Source organism: Xenopus laevis, chromosome 3S, assembly GCF_017654675.1.
Source record: "Xenopus laevis strain J_2021 chromosome 3S, Xenopus_laevis_v10.1, whole genome shotgun sequence".
Lineage (NCBI taxonomy): Eukaryota > Metazoa > Chordata > Amphibia > Anura > Pipidae > Xenopus > Xenopus laevis.
Window position 1 is genome coordinate 48,974,389 of NC_054376.1, and position 6,000 is coordinate 48,980,388.

Sequence of the window (6,000 nt, forward strand, 5' to 3'; positions counted from 1 at the left end):
ATGAATATGCATATTCATCTGACGTAGTTGAGCAAAGTATGGCGAAGATTTATAAAGCGAAAATGTGTACGTGAGTAAATCTGCCCCTTGGTTTGCAATAAGGGCTCTTACTGGATTGTTGAATATTTTTGTCTTCTGTTACTTTAGCCTTTGTTTGGGAGCATTCTGTGGAAAGGTGAACTTTCACACACAGTAAAGCTGGCCATAGATGCAAAAGGTCAAAGGTGCAAAGGTCCGATTGTACGAATTATTGAACGATTGGACTTCCCCATCTCCCGACCTGCCACAAACCATTCCGATGAAATAAAGTACAAAAGAACAGATCAGCTGATGTTCTGCCCCTGACAGCAATCGTACGATAGTTATGTCCGACCAAAGCTAGTGACAGTCTCCCTCTGAAAATCATCAGATTGGCAATACATGCAGAGATATTATCAGCAGCCGACAGAAATCTTTTAACCTGTCTGATTGACCAAATGACCGATCTCCGCCGGACGAAAAATGACGGGACTCTCCACACACGGTCCGAGAATCCTCGATTCATACGATCAGATCTTTGCATCTATGGCCAGCTTAAGTTAGTTTTTAACAGACTGAAACAGGTTCACTTGTACTAATTTTTTTTTCAACAAGATGCCCAGTCCCTGCTGATAAATAGCAGCCCCACTGCACAAATACTACCTGCACCACACTGCAGTCTGCATACTTTTGTAAGGCAAAGGTTGTTCACCTTTGAGCAAAAATCCCCATCTTTTCAGTCTGTAGCAAACTCCCTTGCTTTTGATCGAGCTTTGATGATAGCTTCAATGCTAAGCTGATGCTGCAGGTGTATCAGAACTAGCAGCAGCTTTATTTAGATATTATTATTTAACTATTTATTTAGCAAACGCAACCTACATGCCAGGCAAAGAGGCAAAGGTCAACATTTGCATAAACAAAGGTCAAGGTAGATAGAATTATGTTTAAAATTGGAACAAAGGTCAATGCAAAGTCAAAATTCAAATGTGGAACAAATGTGCCTGGCAGATGGAAATAACGAAAAACAAACAAATAAAATAGTATTGTGGAAGTGATACCTATGTTGGCTAACAATAAACATACATTGCAAGCTTTGGGAGCACCAAGGCCCCTTCAGCAGGCAAAATACATATGTAAACTGAAAAGTCACAGCATATATACTGTTAAATCATTGAAAGGTATTCATGGGCAACACATTAGGAAGTAAAAGAAAAATAGAGTTAAATCGTACAGATAAAATGAACTAGGATGGTTTGTAAATAGTCCAGGGGTCTGGATTCAGTCAGGTCACATAGTGTGACATGAAACCAAAATTCAGGCACTTAAATAACTAATACATGGTACCACAGTTTTTGCCAGATGGAAATAAATCCAAAGCCACTATTTATAAAGTACCACAGCTCAGGGTAAAACTGAATCCTCATGGCCATACTGCACTGACAACTGATGCAAGATTTGATTTTAAACCTTTTGTTTTTAAAGACTTCTATCTCTAATTATCATCACCGATGTATTTCAGTTATTCAGCAATTTTAATGTTTATTTTATTCTTCATTAAAGGACAAGGAAAGGCAAAAAAAATAAAATCCCATTTTTACTTTCTTTAATGAAAAAGAAACCTATCGCCAATATACTTTAATTAAAAATTGTGTACCGTTTTTATAAGAAACCTGACTGAATGCAGTGAAATTCTCCCTTCATTTACTGCTGTGGATAGGAATTGTCAGATGGTCCCTAACTGCTGAGCAGGGAAACAATCATACTTATGAACAGCAGGGGGAGCCCCCGCCTTACTTACCAGCCATGCAGAACTCAAGCAGCTTTGTTTATGACGATCCCTAAGCAGCCCAGACCACACTGAGCATGTGCAGGGTCAGGGTCATGCAAAGATGTTTAACAAAGTTACAAGATGACAGCCCCCTGTGGCCAACTTTGAAAGCATAAATCATTTGTTTGATTAGGCTTGTGGTGCAGTAAGTTCATGCTTATGTTTAGTATACAAAATACAGCATTTCTAGCCTTATTCTGTTTTAGACTTTCCTTGTCCTTTAATAGGCTTCCTTTACTAGGGCAAGTGCATCTCAGTACTATTCACACCTGCAGTTGCTTCCCTTTTGCTGAATAAGGTACAAAATACAGGGGGCAATGGACACAAGGGACCTTATAGGGCTTTGCACATAATGAATTGTGCACTAACTCTGGTTTCAGCTCCATAGTTCTCATTCCTGTTGAATCAAACAAAACAGAAACACCTCTTAGCCCACCATTATGCATGCAGTTACCATCCTCAGTGGTAAGTCATACAGGAATTGCATCATTCAACACTGGTTACGTGTACAAATTTATGTTACTCTACATTGTGGGTAAAACCATTGCAATTAGTATATTTATGCACATTGCATATGTCAGTAAATTTACCCAACAATCATGCTTTTATACCCAGAATAAACTGTTTCAATGAACAATGAACTACAGTTTGTAAGGATAACAAGGGATACTTTTTGCAAAGTTAAATTTAATATATTGAAGTGTAGGACAACACAGTAACTAGTTATGGAATACATTTATTAAGCACTGGATTAGCAAATCCCTCACTTATTCTTATTGTTTTAAACAATGCACTATGTTCAGTCTATGCAGGATGATTCTGCTGTCAGCGAACTTAGACTTTGCCAAAGTTTTTGAATATGAAATTGCAAAAATGACTCGTGGCTTTTAAGTAGCCAGGCTGATATGCTAACATACTGGTTTATTTGCAGGCCCGGACTTGCAATCTGTGGGTTCTGGCAAATGCCAGAGGGGCTGCTATAAGGTGCCATAGAAAGTCAGTATTTAGTGGGCTGGTGGGGGCTGTTTGTGCCTCTGTGTGGGCTGATTGGGCCTGTGTGTACCTGAAATGCCAGGGCCTATTTTAATTCTCAGTCCGGACCTATTTGCAGCAGTGAAATTGTACATAGCAGCTAATCAGCTCCTTACATTCATTTACACTCATTTAGGGTATAACTCCACGGGCGATTTTAAGTGCGATAGCTTCCATTCCGACGCACTGAGATGAATTGCAGGCGTCACATTGGATGCGCCGAATCTAAGGTGAGTAATAGAAATGTCTGACATTGTCGCTGCGTGCATCCGACATGACTGTCGGAAGAAGACGCAACATGCAGCACTCGCATCCGACAGTTGTATTGAATGCACGCATCGACAACGTCCAACATTCTTATTAACTTAGATTTGTCGCATCCGACTTGACGCCTGCGATTCATCTCAGCTCATCGGAACAGAAGCTATAGCACTTAAAATTGCCCATGGAGTTCTGCCCTTATTCTCAGAGTAGACTGATCAAAATTAACTGCAGTGGTGCAATTTACCAGCTACTTCACTAAATTGGTCCAAGGATCTTACTTTAAATTGACGATAGTATTATAAAGTATTTTATTGTAAGAATGATTCATTACCATTAAAAACAGGACAGAATTTACCTTCATAATCAGGTACCAGAACACAGTAGAGGTATGGGACCTGTTATCCAGAATCCTCAAGACCTGGGTTTTCTGGATAAGGGATCTTTCACTAATTGGGATCACCATACCTTAACTCCAATTAAAATGATGTAAATATTAATAAACCCAATAGGCTGGTTTTGCCTCCAATAAGGATTAATTATATCTTAGTTGGGATCAAGAACAAGTTGCTGTTTTATTATTTCAGAGAAAAAAGGAAATCATTTTTAAAAATTATTATTTGGTTAACATGGAGTCTATGGGAGATGACCTTCCCATAATTCTGGATAACAGTTTTCCAGATAATGGTTTCCATACATGTATGATATCTTTCTCATGATATTCTTAGATGTGCACTTATAGAATCAATGTTGATGCAGCAGTGACTGTTGTACCATAGAATCTGCAACTTCCCTTCCACTAATCTTGATTCTTTTATATTTTCACAGACTTAACAAGGTACTTCATACTGTGGAAAGAGAGTTCTGAATTTCGCTGTGCAGTATTCTTGGATTTGATATAACTCAACGCATTTCATTGTTGCTACCATGTTTTCTCTGTTGTGTTTGCTGGCATCACCAGTCTCACCTCTTGGGACAGCCTTTCATTTCACATTGTTCTGTTGCATGAATTTGCCCTTTTACAAGATAAGAGCTTACAGAATTCCACAGCCTTTGATATGGACACATTTTTGAATCACCAAGAACACAGAGCAACTCATCTAAAGCTGGCCCAATCATAATCCCTGTTTTCGGGGGGGCCCTAATAATATATATAATAGCGTTGACAGGCAGCAAATTTAAGTGGACCTGTCACCTACATAGAAAAGCTGCATAATGAAAGTCCTTTGCAAATCCATACCTGTTATAAAGGTATTTAAATATTTGAGCTGTCAATCAAATAGTATCTGCCCCGCCTCTATGCCTGAGGCATAGAGGTGGGGCAGCCAATCACTTTCACTTTCAAATCAGCACTTCCTACGTCACTGCACTTCTTACATTGCCCCTCCCCTCCCCAGGCCCTATAATTATGTATGACACTGTGTATGGGCTTTAGGTTCCCCATTCTATTGCTTACACAAGATTTTGGGGTGATACACAATTTATTGAAATAAAAATGGCTGCTGCCTGCTTGGTGTGATAGTGTAATTCCAAGAGTGAAGAAAACAAAATTTAAACAATAAATATAGTGCAAGTACAGTTTATTTTGCTCAACGAACATGATAGAAAAGAATTTGGAACTGTTTTTTAGAGTGAAAGGTCCCCTTTAAAATGGGTTTACAGGGCAAAGCAATCAACATGGTACAAAATGGTACAAAAATGTCCATCTATATATATATTCTATATATCTGGCTGTAACTTTAAATGTGTCTAGTTCTAGGTTCCATCACTATTTCCTTTATAGTTACCAACACAAAGTAGGTTAAAGGCACATGGGGTGCTTTGTTGACCTGCATATATCTCAGCCAACAATGAATTCCTTGAAAGCACCACTGCCACCTCCCATTAAACGGGCAGTTCACCTTTGAGTAAACCTTTAGTATGTTATAGAAAGCCCAATTCCTAGCAACTTTGCAAGAGGTTTTCATTATTTATATTTTATAGTTTTTGTTTAGTCTTTTGCCTCTTTCCAGCTTTAAAATATGGATCACTGACCCCCCTCTAAAAACGGTGTGTTCTTTAGGTCTACACATGCATTGTTATTGCTACTTTGTATTACTCATCTTTCTATTCAGGTCCTTTTCATATTCCAGTCTTGTATTCAAATCAGCGCATGGTTGCTAAGGTAATTTGGACCCTAGCAACCAGATGGCTGAAATAGCAAACTCGGAGAGCTGCTGAATAAAAAGCTCAATAACTCAAAAACCACAAATAGTAAAAAATGAAAACCAATTGCAAATTTTCTCAATATCACTCTCTACATCATACTTAAAGGAGAATTCAACCTGTAATAAAAAAAAAACCCGCCCCCTACCCTGGGTAGACCCTCCTCCCCTCAGCCTACCTGCCCTCCCCTGGCAAATGCCCCTAATTTTCTACTCGCCCCTCTGTGCATATTCTGGCCTCGAGTTCACAGCAGCCATCTTCTTCTTCTTCTCCGGTAATCTTCGTGTCTTGACTGAAGTTTTGGCGCATGCACAGTTGGAGTAAATTTCCAGTCTGGTACAACTGCGCATGTGCCGAAAGTCACAAAAAGTTCCAAAAATCTTTTGAAAATGTTTGTGACTTTCGGCACATACGCAGTGGTTCGGGACTGGAAATTTACTCCAACTACACTTGCCCCGAAACTTCTGAAAAAGACCAAACAAAGAAGATGGCTGCTGTGAACGCCGAGGCCAGAATCTGCACGGAGGGGTGAGTAAAAAATTAGGGGAATTTGCGCAGAGGGGGGGGCAGGTAGGCTGGGGGGAGGAGGGAGGTCTACCCAGGGTAGGGGGAGGGGTTTTATTACAGGTTGAATTCTCCTTTAAAGTTAATTTAAA

The 6,000-nt window shown here is 39.5% G+C and overlaps 1 protein-coding gene across 1 annotated transcript in view; it reads left to right on the forward strand.

Annotated features, from left to right (window-relative positions):
- The window catches only part of LOC108712886 (hepatoma-derived growth factor-related protein 3), a 28,866-nt gene extending 23,940 nt beyond the window's left edge, over window positions 1–4,926 (forward strand). Inside the window, exon 7 of the mRNA XM_018255385.2 lies at window positions 3,968–4,926. The gene's annotated coding sequence lies outside the window, so the exon portion shown is untranslated. The remainder of the gene's footprint in view (window positions 1–3,967) is intronic.
- The last annotated feature ends 1,074 nt before the right edge of the window (window positions 4,927–6,000 follow it).